The sequence below is a fragment of the Thermobia domestica genome, unplaced genomic scaffold (assembly GCF_964235325.1).
Source record: "Thermobia domestica unplaced genomic scaffold, izTheDome1.hap1.1 HAP1_SCAFFOLD_217, whole genome shotgun sequence".
In the NCBI taxonomy this organism is placed as follows: Eukaryota; Metazoa; Arthropoda; class Insecta; order Zygentoma; family Lepismatidae; genus Thermobia; species Thermobia domestica.
Window position 1 is genome coordinate 211106 of NW_027655940.1, and position 14180 is coordinate 225285.

The 14180-nt window shown below is 36.3% G+C and overlaps 1 pseudogene; it reads right to left on the reverse strand.

Moving 5' to 3' along the window:
- Positions 1-847: 847 nt before the first annotated feature.
- On the reverse strand, positions 848-1414 carry LOC145676564 (protein GVQW3 pseudogene; annotated as a pseudogene).
- Between the last annotated feature and the right edge of the window lie 12766 nt (positions 1415-14180).

Genomic DNA, 14180 nt, shown 5'->3' on the forward strand with positions numbered 1-14180 from the left:
AAATGTACTCATTTTTCAAAAGCAAAATATAAAAAAGTGTTCCGGGGATGTAGGCCCCTACTACTTCCGCTATTGGAAATTATTTATCGTTCACTCGGGTGCGGAATAACGTCGTGTCTGTGTCTTGCAATATTATATCCCTCTCAAATTTCGACACCCTGCACAAAAATTTCTGGGTGCGCGTCTGGTTACAGATATCTCTTAAGAATCTAGCCACAAACTTCAGTTCATAAATAATAATAATAAGGAAAAGCAACAAAGAGTATTGAATAGTGATCTTTGAATGGGTGTTATATACAGGGTTCATTATGAAAGTAATGAGCATTGCTTTGGAAAAACTGTTTTATTGTTCCGATTGTTACAAATCTTTAAAATTCCTCCAAATACACTCCTTCTGCATCGATACACTTCTGGAGACGTGTTTTCCACGCCTGGAAAGCATCTTTAAAGTCCTCGGCTGGAATGGCTTTTAAAACCTTGTAACATGGGCTTGAATGTTCTGCACGGAGTCCCAATGTTTTCCTTTGAGGTATCTCTTCAAACGGGGAAACAAAAAGAAGTCACTAGGAGCTAGGTCAGGACGATAGGGCGAGGGGGACCACTGGACTTCTGCTCCGGGCCAGGAAGTCGACGACGGTGAAGGCAGTGTGACTTGGTGCATTGTCGTGGTGGAGTTTCATTGAGTCTTTGATGTCATTTCGAACGCGGGCGACCCTGCGTTTCACTCTCTTGAGCACTTCTAGATAAAATCCTGCGTTGAGAGGTTGTCCTGGTGGCACAGACTCGAAATGGATGATTCCTCGAACGTCGAGGAAGACAATGAGCATGGTTTTGGTTCGGGATTTGCTCATGCGCGCTTTTTTAGGGCGGAGGAGGATGAAGTGTGCCACTCCGCAGTCTGCCTTTTGGATTCTGGATGGTATTCGAACATCCAGGATTCGTCTCCAGTTACGAACGAGGCTAAAAAGTCTGGATCACTTTCAGATAATGCCAACAACTCCTTGCAGCGCAAAACTCGAAGTTCTTTTTGTTCGTTCGTCAACACCTTCGGCACAAGCTTCGCACAGACCTTTCGCATTTGCAGGTCCTCGGTCACTATCCCATGTACCGCAAATGTTGATATGTTTAGGGTGTCCGCGATTTGTTGAATGCTCACACGCCGGTCTGAGCGCAACACTTCACGCACGCGGTTAACGTTGTCGTCGGTCCTGGCCGTTGTTGGGCGTCCAGAACGGGGCTCGTCGGCGACATCCTCCCGACCCTCCTTGAACGACTTGTGCCATTTTCCGACCTGGGATCTCGACAAACACTCCTGGTTGTAGGCCTCTTTCAGCATCTGGTAAGTTTCCGTAGCATTCTTACCCAACTTGACGCAAAATTTTATGGCGTAGCGTTGTTCGAGCGAACCATCCATCATGCCGTGTTACAACTTGTAAAAACGTGCTTCACGGGGATCGACATTCACACGCTGTCACTGCTCGCAGCAGACTGACTCCGGGCGCGTTTGGAATGACAGACCACCAACTACTTTTTCCGCGCCGGCAGCGCGCGCTGCGGTGGATTGTTGAGTCAGGGTAGCGTCATGCTGATTACTTTCATAATGAACCCTGTATTATCTGTCAGGAAAGTAAATGTACACCTATTTTTCGAGTCTGGCATTCCTGCGCTCCATCCGTGCAGAGTATGAGAATTAAATCAATCAAATGTTTACTGAGGGGCAAAAAGAAAAGTTTAATCTGAATAAGACATTGCAGAGGAGCACAAGCTGTGAATACGAATAGTGCATAGTGTATATAAAGGACGACACCGAAAGAGAAAGCCAGAAACAGCTGTTAAACTTAGAAAAAAGAGTAAAAATTGTCGAAGTGGGAACATACAACACAATTACAACAAATACGCCGACAACTAAACGTTCACCACGCCATGATCTTGGTTTTGTGGTTAAGGTGCTGGCTCACAAATGAAAAGGACGCGAGTTCGAATCCACGTCAAGGATGTTTTTAAAAATTCTGTTAATAATACATACAGCTCATGAGAGATGGTAAAAGAGGTCGTTTTTAGTCTTTCGTAGCAATTATTATTAGTAATGTTTAGTACTGATAATACTTTTTGTCTTTGCGTATTGCTTTTATTCTCTTCTTAATTTTGAAAGAGAAAAATATCCGAACAAATGCCACCAAAATTCCTCATATTTTGAATGTAAACGCCATTTGCAATTAGTAAAGAATAAAAATTGAACGTTCCGATGTAGCTGCAAAAAGTAAAAAGAAAAACATGGAAGTGGAGTGTTCGAATCCATACTCATGGTTATTAAAAGTACAATTTCTACATGTTTTACACCTCCCGACCACGTTTCTACGTTAGCAATTAAGTGGTTTGTGTTTAGGTTAGGCTGGTCAATACGTTTTGCAAAGGGGCCCGGTTTAGCTCTGATGCACCACAGGTGCGAGTAGGGAGCAAAACACCTTTTCTCTCTCCCTCTGTGTGTCTATTTATCTATCTATCTGTATATATATATATATATATATATATATATATATATATATATATATATATATATAACGCTATTTGTGAATGCCATAACCACCCTAATTTTCAGCGGATTGAGACAAAGCTTGGCACAAACATTAATTGTTGAAATATCTTGATGAGTTCTTTAACCAGAATAAACAGATGAAAATGTTCAAAATGGCGGGCCTTCAAACTCTTAAAAACTTCCAAGGGAACCAAATTTCGCCCATAAATAGGTATTCAGAAAGTTTGAATAACTTTTCCTCTTTAAATGAGATATTTGTGTGCAGGGACTTATTGAAATATTGGACCCGATTAATCCCATAAAGAAGGTTCACGCCCTTTCGCTACGGTCAGGCTTTTTTTTGTTTGTTTGTTTGCAGGTGGGGGGTTATTTCTCTATCGGAACAAGATGATTATTAGTGACGATATGGAATTACACATTAAAAGTGAAGTAATTTGTGAAACGTGTTATTTGAAAGAATAATATAATAAATGTGCTTTCCCCTAACACAGAGAAATGTAAATCATGTATTTCAAGTTCGGGAGCGTGAATGGCGAGGAGTGTTATTTGATTTGCTTTTTAGTAACACATTGCATTGCAAATAAAGTAGGCAACATTAGTGGTAAGTAAAATATTATTATTATTATTATTATTATTATTATTTTATTATTATTATTAATAATAATAATAATAATAATAATAGCTGTTGTTTGTGGCAAGGCAATATCTTCCTCAATTCTTCTTCAAACGTAATAATTGTAACGCCATATCTCCCTTACAAACAAAATATTAGCAATTTATATCGAGAGAACGGGAAATTGTAGAGTGATGGGAGCAACGTTGGACAGTATGCACTCATAGTAATCAGAAAAATAAGCGATTTCAATGCAAAATGAACGAAGAGTCATTGTCATGGGTAGTCATGGAGCCACGGCAGAGCCCTCTTTAGGCAAAATGTCGATAACTTATATCGAGAGAACAGGAGGTGGTAGTGAGATGGGACCAACGTTGGACACTGTGGACCCATAAGGCTCATCGAAAAAAATTAGTGGGGGGGGGGGCGCCAGCCAGCCTTACTTATTTCCACATAATAATATAAAATTATATTGTCGAAATACACACACGAGTTAGCTAGTAATATTTGATATTATTATTATTATTATTATCGACAGCGTTTTTCATTACGTGTGCATGTTTGACATGAAGCCAAAGAGAAGATCCATCATTCGTAAAAGAATAAGAATAGTCAGTTACTTTAACTGTGAACGACAGCGAAAAATATGAAAAGAGTGATTAGCTGTAGCGAAAAGAAACAATACTTTCTCTCAAATGGATAAAAAAACAAGCCGAGATTGATTCGAATTTGCATGGACGGCGTGAAAAGTCAGTGCTTTGTCCACTTTTCTCTTAACTGACTCACCAAACGTGTTTCAGTAACTTACTTATTGATAATTTTACTTGCTTCACTCGTTCAACTTGCTTTTTCTAATAATTTATAACGACAGAGACACGAACACAGAAACATAAGGAACATTCTTTACATTCAAAATATGAGGAATTTTGGTGGCATTTGTTCGGATATTCTTCTCTTTCAAAATTAAGAAGAGAATAAAAGCAATACGCAAAGACAAAAAGTATTATCAGTACTAAACATTACTAATAATAATTGCTACGAAAGACTAAATACGACCTTTTTTTACCATCTCTCATGAGCTGTATGTATTATTAACAGAATTTTTAAAAACGTCCTTGACGTGGATTCAAACTCGCGTCCTTTTCATTTGTAAGCCAGCATCTTAACCACTACACCAAGATCATGGCGTGGTGAACGTTTAGTTGTCGGCGTATTTGATGTAATTGTGTTGTATGTTCCCACTTCGACAATTTTTACTCTTTTTTCTAAGTTTAACAGCTGTTTCTGGCTTTTTCTTTCGGTGTCGTCCTTTATATACACTATGCACTATTCGTATTCACAGCTTGTGCTCCTCTGCAATGTCTTATTCAGATTAAACTTTTCTTTTTGCCCCTCAGTAAACATTTGATTGATTTAATTCTCATACTCTGCACGGATGGAGCGCAGGAATGCCAGACTCGAAAAATAGGTGTACATTTACTTTCCTGACAGATAATACATGTATGTAGAAGGCAACAATCGCTTGAATTTAGTAGTTCAAGAATTCGGTTTCTTTTCTTTTTCCTTTCTGTTGTTTTTTAGTGTACCTTAATAATTTGTTTTCAGAATCTTAACTATTCAAACATTACTATGCTAAAAATATAATAATAACAATAAGACTGGTTTGTCATACATATATAGAAACAAGAAAAACATACTACGTCAACAATGTTAATTACTTGAAACAATACACAAATAATTTACATTAATGAAGCTATGAAATAATAATAATAAAAGAAACGTACTGTATATAGCGAAACTTGATAGATCGCTATACTGCAAACTATCACATTGGTTCAGGGATTTTAGACGAGTAAAGACACTTATGTCGAATGCAAGCAACACTAAAATTGTTATGCGTAAATTGAGATAAATTAATAATGCAAAATAACCAAAAGTGGACTTCATTCTTTTGTTTGATGTACTTTCTACTACAATTTCGGTGCTAAATTTGATTTTGTTTCTTGTTTAACGACACTAATTAGTGTCATGTGGGGTCATTATTATTCGAATTATCGAAAACTCGGATCATACAGAAAGGGAGGCAAACAAGAATGTTAGGAATAATTTTTAAAAATGCATTTAAAAATGCGATCTTGGTCAAAAATTTTAGGTATGATCAAAAAAATGTATGAAAAGATTACAATAATTGCATTAATTAGTTTTTGGATCAGGGGCCAAAAATTTTTGAATGGCTCCTAAATCAAGTTTTCGTATTTTCTACGGAATAAGGACATCATACTGCGTTAAGTAATAGTTTGGGTTTGGCTACACTATACGTAGTTCTCCAGATATAAGACCTATAAGAAAAATTTTACCTGAAATATATTGGGTCTTTTGATCAAAATAGAATTTAATTCTGTGTCTATATAAGTACAGTATAGTATAAAAATATAAACAAGCTATTGTCAATGGCGCCACTTGAGGGAAGTCAAATGGGTAAAAACATTAAATTTTATTGCTCCAGGATTGGGTAAGAAAGCTTACTTAACTTCTTAATTCTGGTATTCACTTTTCTGAAGCTCTATGTAGGTTTCTTCCTTTAGATTGTTGCGATATAATTTGAATTTTTACTGATCAAATTTCTCTCAAGGGCCGCCACTGTCTAAAATTCATTAATTTTTTAACCAATCATACAGTTCTATACGAGGATAGCAATACATGATATGTACGAACAGTTGTACAGGCAATCAAAGTACAACCTTATGAATTAAATTTAAAATACTTTCAGTTCGCTACTAAAAACGAAGCTAAATTGATACTTTTTAAATTAACCCATTATTACTTTTTCTCACTATCTAGATCTCAATTTGATCAACTAGGGAGAAATGAGATAATATCCAAAAAGTGAGATGTTCCTCGTGTAGAGTTTATACATAGCACATTGTAATAATACTACTGACTTTTTAAAACTATATTCTTTTATATAGAAGAAACATGTACTGGATCCAGTGGCGAAGCGTAATCCCACAAGTAGGATAGGCCCTATAAACTAGTCACACAAATAACATTTGATGTATCATAAAATGTTTAAAATTAGTCTGAATTCTATTTTCCTTATTGAGTTAAACGAAAAACTACCAAATCTATGTTTAATGGGACAATCCCTTATTTCGACCACTCAGAAGGGACTATTCCGATTTAGTAAATTTAAATGCTGAAAATATTGCTATCACTGGATTCAACTCCAAAAGAAACAGAGAAAAAGAGGGTGTTTAGTGACAGATCGTGTACAGGGTGGGAGATAAATGAGGGCAAAGTGCAAAGATAGAACGTAGAAAATATCTAGAAATGCCATGTTAATTTTGAAACGAGTAGAAGGATTAAGGTCAAATGTTGGCTATGAGGCCACTGAATAGGCGTAATGTGAATCATGAGTTACATCTTTAAAGCTGCAATGTTGGTCTTAGGGTAAAAAGAATATACGGGGAAAGGGTCATATGAGATATGGATCTTGGTGCTGAATCCAGTCCTAGCAATTATTTTCAGAAACTGAATTCACCAAATGGAAATGGTCAGAATCACCACCAAACATCAGACAAATAACACAGTGCATTTTATTGTTGTAACCAGTGAGGCATTCATATTTTGTATACCAGTGTGTACAAAATTTTCTTACCATGGTATCATCTTTCTCCGCAATGTTTAGTTTCGGTATTGGCCCACACTCTTTAATAACGTACTTATTTTCAGATGAACATTGACAAAATGAATTTCGGGAGCATTCTGACGACACTGCACGCAAGAATATTCCTGAATTGTTTACGAAATATAAATACTTACGTCACACGCACACCTACATCCCGCACATTCTTAAACAAAGCGCTACAATCAGAGTTGCAAATTCGTGGGAGTCATGAATTGAGTTGATTTTGAGTTTAACGTCCCGTTCAGCAGAGAGGCTATATGAGACGTCGACCTACTGATTAACGTGGAATACGAAGCACATGAGCTCCTGCCGGGAATCGAACCCGGGGACTCCCACGCGAAAGGCGCAAACGCTAACCGCTTAGCCACGAAGGAGCTCCGTGGGAGTTCTGCTCCCCTAAAACTATAGTATTTCCATTTTAAATATTTTCGTCTTGGTATACTAGTAATGGTGTTCTCTTGGTTATTAAATGTTTGCTTAAAGGACAAGAGTTGTACGACACCTATTATTATTATTATTATTATTATTATTATTATTATTATTATTATTATTATTATTATTATTATTATTATTATTATTATTATTAAATATTTACATGAGGAAAACATACAAAATGTATTAATGCAATATTCCCATTTAGCTCCACTACAAATATTTTGAAGTGCAGTTCATATTTTCTATTGTGTGGGATTTGCAGGCGGAATGAGCGGAATATCTTTCTCACTTGCTGTTTTCATTTCCTACGTATTTGAAAATGAAGGGAAAGAAAAAGAAAGTACATTCTTACAGTTAGCTGTCAAATTTCTTGGATAAGCGTTTATTACTTGCATCTCCCACTTTAAAGTAAGTGCAATACTGCCTTTAATTAATGCATCACATGATAATGACTTCAGTAAAAATGTTAATGCTCAGAAGGAACTTCATTTGAATCCACGCAACACATTTAATATTGTATTCAATGGAGTGGCATACTCAAGGGGATTGCTTCCGGGTTTAAGCAGTCACCGAAATTTTATCGCAACTTTTTATTGTTTTATATATATATTGCAGAATTTTCACATTTCCAGGAATAAAGTTAACAAAGCCCCTCCCGAAACAAGCAAAGTCTTCTGAAACAAAATCATAAATACTCCACTGACTCTATGAAATGGAAAACTCAACTAAAATTACACACAAATGTTATTTTATCATGTACGGTAGAGTTTGGTAAATTTATACATATGTTTAATGTATCATGCTTATATTCTACAAAGCTATTATGGACCAGGCCCCATACAGGAAAAAAAAAAAAAAACAGCTACTCTGAATAACTCCTGAAAGTATATAAACTTACTTAAGTTACACAAGTTATCACTAACAGAAATCAAATAAACTTCTTACTCTGTGTTAAGGAAATCATTTTAAACATACTAGCATATATTATTACCCGCTTCGCTGGCTTGAAATAAATAATTTAAATGCACACTGATATTGCTCATTTCGGATTATTTTAATGTATGTCATCCCTCCTCATACCTCAAGTTTCAGGGCTGAAAATGGACTTAAACAGAATCAGAAGTGTCACAGTTCATTTCGGCGACCGCAAGAACTATAGATTCAACAGTAGTATCTGCCATTTTTGACCATATATAGATATATATATATATATATATATATATATATATATATATATATATATATATATATATATATATATATTTCCCCCACCGCCATGATGCGGGCAATGGCATCGGAAGTGTCAACGTTCATCTCAGCGACCTCAAAAGATGTGGATTCAACTTTAATATAGGTTATTTTCGATATTTGTAAATATCTCTTCCTCCCCTCTCCCAAATTTTGGGTTTTAATTCGTATTTAAACGGGATCGAAAGTACCACTGTTCATCTAAGGGATCCAAAAAACTATAAATTGGACACTGATAGTGGCAATTTTCGATCATATATATGTATATATATATATATATATATATATATATATATATATATATATATATATATCTTTCCCTCCCCCAAGTGACGGGGGTGATTTTAGATTTAAACCGGATCGGAAATGTCACTGTTCATCTGAATGATCCCAAAAACTATGGATTAGACACTAATATTGGTAATTTTCGATCATTATTATATATAGCTCCCCACCCCTCCTCCTTGCTGCGACACACGGCATCAGAATTGTCACTGTCAATCTCAGCTACTACTAAAACTATGGATTCGACACTAATTTTAGTGATTTTCGATCATTCTTAAATTTTTATCCCCCACCCCTACGTTGTACCCTCCCCTCCCCAACTATCAGGGCTGAACTTACATTCAAAACAGCATCAGAAGTGTCACTGTTTCTCTCATCGACCCTGAAAACTATGGATTAAACACTAATATCGGTCATTTTTGATCATTTTGAAATTTCTCTCCCCTTCCCCAACCCTCCGTTGTATTGTCAAACTAAATAGCCTAAAGCAATCCCTGCCCCTAATCTCATGTATGTTGAAATTTGATTGAGATCGGTCGGGTGGTTCAAGAGTGATGAAGTAACAAAGGCAGTAATTTTTATTTTATTTTTTTACATATATATCTCCCCCTCCCCCTCCGCTACGTTGGCTCGTCAAAGTGAAACGATAAAAAAACTCCCAAGTCCTGACCCTCATATATGTTAAAAATTTGATAGAGATTGGTTGGGTGGTTCAAAAGTTATTAGGTTTTATTAGTTTTTATTTTTACATCCCCTCCCCCTCCCATAGGATTTACCGTTAAAGTGAAATTGCAAATATGTTTTCAGACCCAAACCTCATGTATCTTGAAAATTTGATTGAGATCGGTCGGATAGTTCAAGAGTTATTAAGTTACAAAAATAGTCACTTTCAGTCTTATAGAAATTTATATATATCCTCCCTTCCCCTAGGTTGCACCGTAAAAGTGAAATGACGAAAACATCCCAGGCCCGAACTTTCTCTATGTTGAAAGTTAGATCGAGATCCGTCGGGTGGTTCAAGAGTTATTAAGTTTTATTTATTTTTATATATATGACCCTTCCCCTCCCCTCCCTCTCCCCAAAGTTCTACGGTTAAAGTGATATGATAAAAACCACGTCATATCTGAACCTCATCTATGTTGAAAATTTGGTTAAGATCGGTCGGGTAGTTTAAGCGTGATGAAGTCAGAAAGACAGTCACTTTTATTTTTACTTTATTGACATATCTCCTCCTCCCCTCCCCTTCATTGCACTGTAAAAGTGAAATGAAGAAAACATCCCAGGCCCGAACGTTATCTATGTTGAAAGTTTGATCGAGATCGTTTGGGTGGTTCAAGAGTTATTAAGTTTTATTCATTTAGACATATTTACGATCCTCTCCTCCCCCTCCCCTAAGATCTACTGTGAAAATGAAATTATAAAATACTTTGCAGGTTTGAACTTAATATATGTTAAAAATTTGATTGAGATCGATCGGGTGGTTCAAGAGTTATTAATTAACAAACATAGTCACTTTTATTTTTATATTTATTGATTTTTGTATATTTACCCCTCCACTCCCTCCCGACGTTGCTCCGTCAAAGTCAAAAGACAAAAACCATCCCAGTCCCAAACATCATCTACATTGAAAATTTTATCAAGATCGGTCGGGTGGTTCAAGAGTTTTTAAGTTTTATTAATTTTTTGTCTCCCTCCCCCCTCTTCTAAGTTCTACCGTGAAAGTAAATAGCTAAAAACACTCCCAGTCAAGAACCGTTGAAAATTTGATCGAGATCTGTCGGGCGGTTCAAGAGATTAAGAGTCACAAACATAGTCACTTTCAATTTTATAATATAGATTAGCATTGAAAGATATCTTGAACCCAAAAACTACACTCCCAAAGGCGAGGCTTCGCACCTTCCCACGAATACGTGCAATCAACAGCGATAATAACTTAACTCCCTGAGCAGCATAGTCCGTAAGTTTGTCTAGCGAGCTGGTGAGGCTCAGACGGAAGAGTCTCCGAGTGTTTCCAACTTGTTATTCTGTTACCGAAAAATTGAAATGTTCAATTAGTGACTTTGTTCTGTAAGAGACTAAGGATAAATAAATACACGGTAGTAAACATGGTAGGTCCAGCCTCAGAGCCTCATTACGATTCGCCACTGACTGGATCTTCAGAAATTACTGAGAAGAGAACTGCTTTGTTTTGTTTTTTATTAAGATGGATCACTACGTGTTCTCGGTGCTATACTAAGCGCTGCTTAAATAGTGCGGCGTTGCCAGATAATGTCGAATGTTTACTGACGCCAGATAATAAAGGAAGTAATCATGGAATTCTGCTTGGATACTTAATGGAGAAATTAGTTTTCGACCCTTACCGCAATCTCGCTTCTCGAACTGCAACGCTAGAATCCAGGAATTTTCTTATTGTGACTATTACAGTAAACGTACAATTTTGGCAACAACGCATTATGGCGCTTTTGCGCAAGTTTCGTCTCAAAATCTATTTCCTTAAAGGTAAATTAATATTTAAATAAAATGTGAAACGTAACACGAGAAACGGTCAAACAATATATCTATTTCGTAATAAGATCGTTACTTTAAAATACTTTACATATACAAATAAACATTTCATAAAACGGAGCACTTCTAGTAAGATCTAACAGTAAGTGCCATGTTGTGTGCTCATTGTAAACGAATCAAATATTTTCCTTTATTTGTTACATTTTTCGATATCAGGAGAGACAACAAAATGATTCAGTGTCTTGTGCTATAGCTGGAACATTACTCTATCTTAAAGTACAATATTTATAATACACTGTAAAAAATTGGGAGCAACAGGATTGCGCACACTATAGATCCCGAATTGCGCACAGATCTCTGTTGGTCTTTCTGAACACAGATTTTTGCCCAACGTTGCCACAATGCTAGATTTATAATCTGTGCGCAAAGAAGGTTTTCCTTCAGACTAGGATAGAAACAGAAATTAGAAATACAATTCATATTATATTGAGCTAGGTGAGAAATAAAATAAATATATAATTTAATTTGGTCAGTAGATTCAAGAAGTCATGATACCTCCAAATTTACAATCCAAATGTTAAAGTTTTTCTTGTCTCATAATATGAATCCGTTCGGAGTTCTAGTACCTATTTTTAGGTACTAAAGTAGCGTCTTCATTATTCGTTTAAAAAAGAACCAATAAAGCTTTTTACTTTTTCTTTTCAAGTCTAGAGGCACTGTAGAACACGTTACGTATGGTTTCACGCCTTCCTGCGTCGAGACATAGGAGGTGATGACATCATAACTTTAATTTTTTTTGTTAGGCCTATTTTCATTATTTTTTGGCGGGCTTACTTTCTACCTAGAAGATTGAAATTTTGTACAAACATTCAATCAACCGAGTACTATTTATTATATTTTTTCAGATCTCTGCGTTAGCACAAGGTGGATCCAGAGGGGCAAAAAGGTAAATAAAAGAGATTTTGTGGTTTAAAAAATCCCTTTTTTTTCGCGATTTTCCCGCCTGAGATACATGATGGAGGCATGTGAAAGGTCCGTTTGAAAGGCATTTTTATTCTGTAGATAAAAAAGGGCAAACTATGATTCTAGGATATATAGGGATGTCTCAGGAAATGTTCTGCCTGAGATCAAGGTATTTTACAGTAATCTGGGGCATTGTGGGGATTATTGATATTTTTCCCGCCCTGACTGTTCAAGATAAAAGCTTGAAATTTTGTACAGGCATTTAATACACCCCTTAGTGTTTTCCAGTTGAGTTTTAGATCTCTGCATTAACACAGTAGGGGTCCAGAAGGGCTCAAAAAATTAAAAAAAAAGAAATATTTTCAAAGAAAAATCCCGATTTCTCTCAAAATTTTCCGACTCAAGGACATGATAAGGAGATGTGAATGGTACCATTTGAAAGGTTGCTCTATTGTAAAAAGAAAACGAGGTATGAACCATGATCCTATGATAAATATGGATGATGCTGTAGCCGCTTGACTGAAAGTCTCTAATTTACCTTAAAAAGCCGGAATCTATAAGGGTTAAGCGTTTCATACTGCTTCAATATAATGTTATGTTTCTTTAAATCTTCCTTTTCTTGTGTATTGGTATATCCTTTCGCAATTGATCTTAATTTCAATTTTCTTTCTGATTGTATCTTCAACAAAGAAGAGATTACCTGATAAATATCTGGACCAAGTGAATAGAATTATTAATTGTAATGTTTGTGAAATGTTTCCGCCCTATTTTCGTTCGAGGAGCTACTGACAAGGAAGGGTCACGCAGTGGCTCCGCTGAGATCCGAACGAGACAATTGTGTTTGCATTTGATATGTTATAATTAGACGAATCCCAAAGTTATACGTGCCACCGGGCGGAATGTCGTGAGTTACAACATATTTTGTAATATAAAAGCTACAAAGCTGGCATAATAGTTTGAACCGAGTCATTTGTTCGGAAACAGTTGGGTAAATGGAAAACTCGGACAATACGTATCCCATCATTTTCAACGACAAACATTTTTGGGGTAAAAACTTTGTCCCAGGGTCCCCCGCAGGGTCCCAGACGGGGTCCAACTCAAAATTTTGAAATGGCAAGGGGGGTTAAGTGGCACATCATTGTTGTAAAATGAAAGCTGTTGTAAAATGAAAGAAAATGCAGCAAGTCTCGACTCTCTACAACAACCCTGTGCAAAATAGCGATGTGTCAAAGTGTAAACGAAAACTTAATTGAAAAGCCCATGGTCACCCCTATAAATCGGAAACGGTAAGACAAATGTGAAAACAGGAAAGGATGTGTGGCATTATTTTCAAAGTACAACGATTAAAGTAAAAGCGTCTTGACCCAGGTGTGGTCCAACTAAAAAGTTTCAAATGGCAAGAGAGGTAGGACATCGTTTGAAAGCTGTTGTTAAGTGAAAGAAGACGGAGCGCATCTCGACTTTCTACGACAACCCTGTCCAAAATTGCGGTGGGTCAAAATGTAAACAAAAGCTTAATTGAAAATCTATTGCCACCTTGAATCCAAGAGGGCCGCTTCAAACCTATGTTATTCATAGTAGAAATCTAAATCTCTATTTTTCTCTATTAGGCTATGTATTAAGAAATAATAGGAAGACTAAAGAACAATTGAATTTCGATTCACTTCAACTATTATTTCATTCGGTAACAACACATATATTTTGTTCTCAATGCACGTTCCGCACGGTTCTCTGGACATTATTTACTTGAACATAACGAATATGCGATGAACACACAACTCTGATTTCCTACTCATGCTGCTAAACAAAAGTTGAATACCTTCGGGTATTTTTCTAATTTTGTCATACGTAGTTCATACAGAAAGAACTTGCTGCACCAGTAGGTCGGGGGCTCTATTGTAACGTAT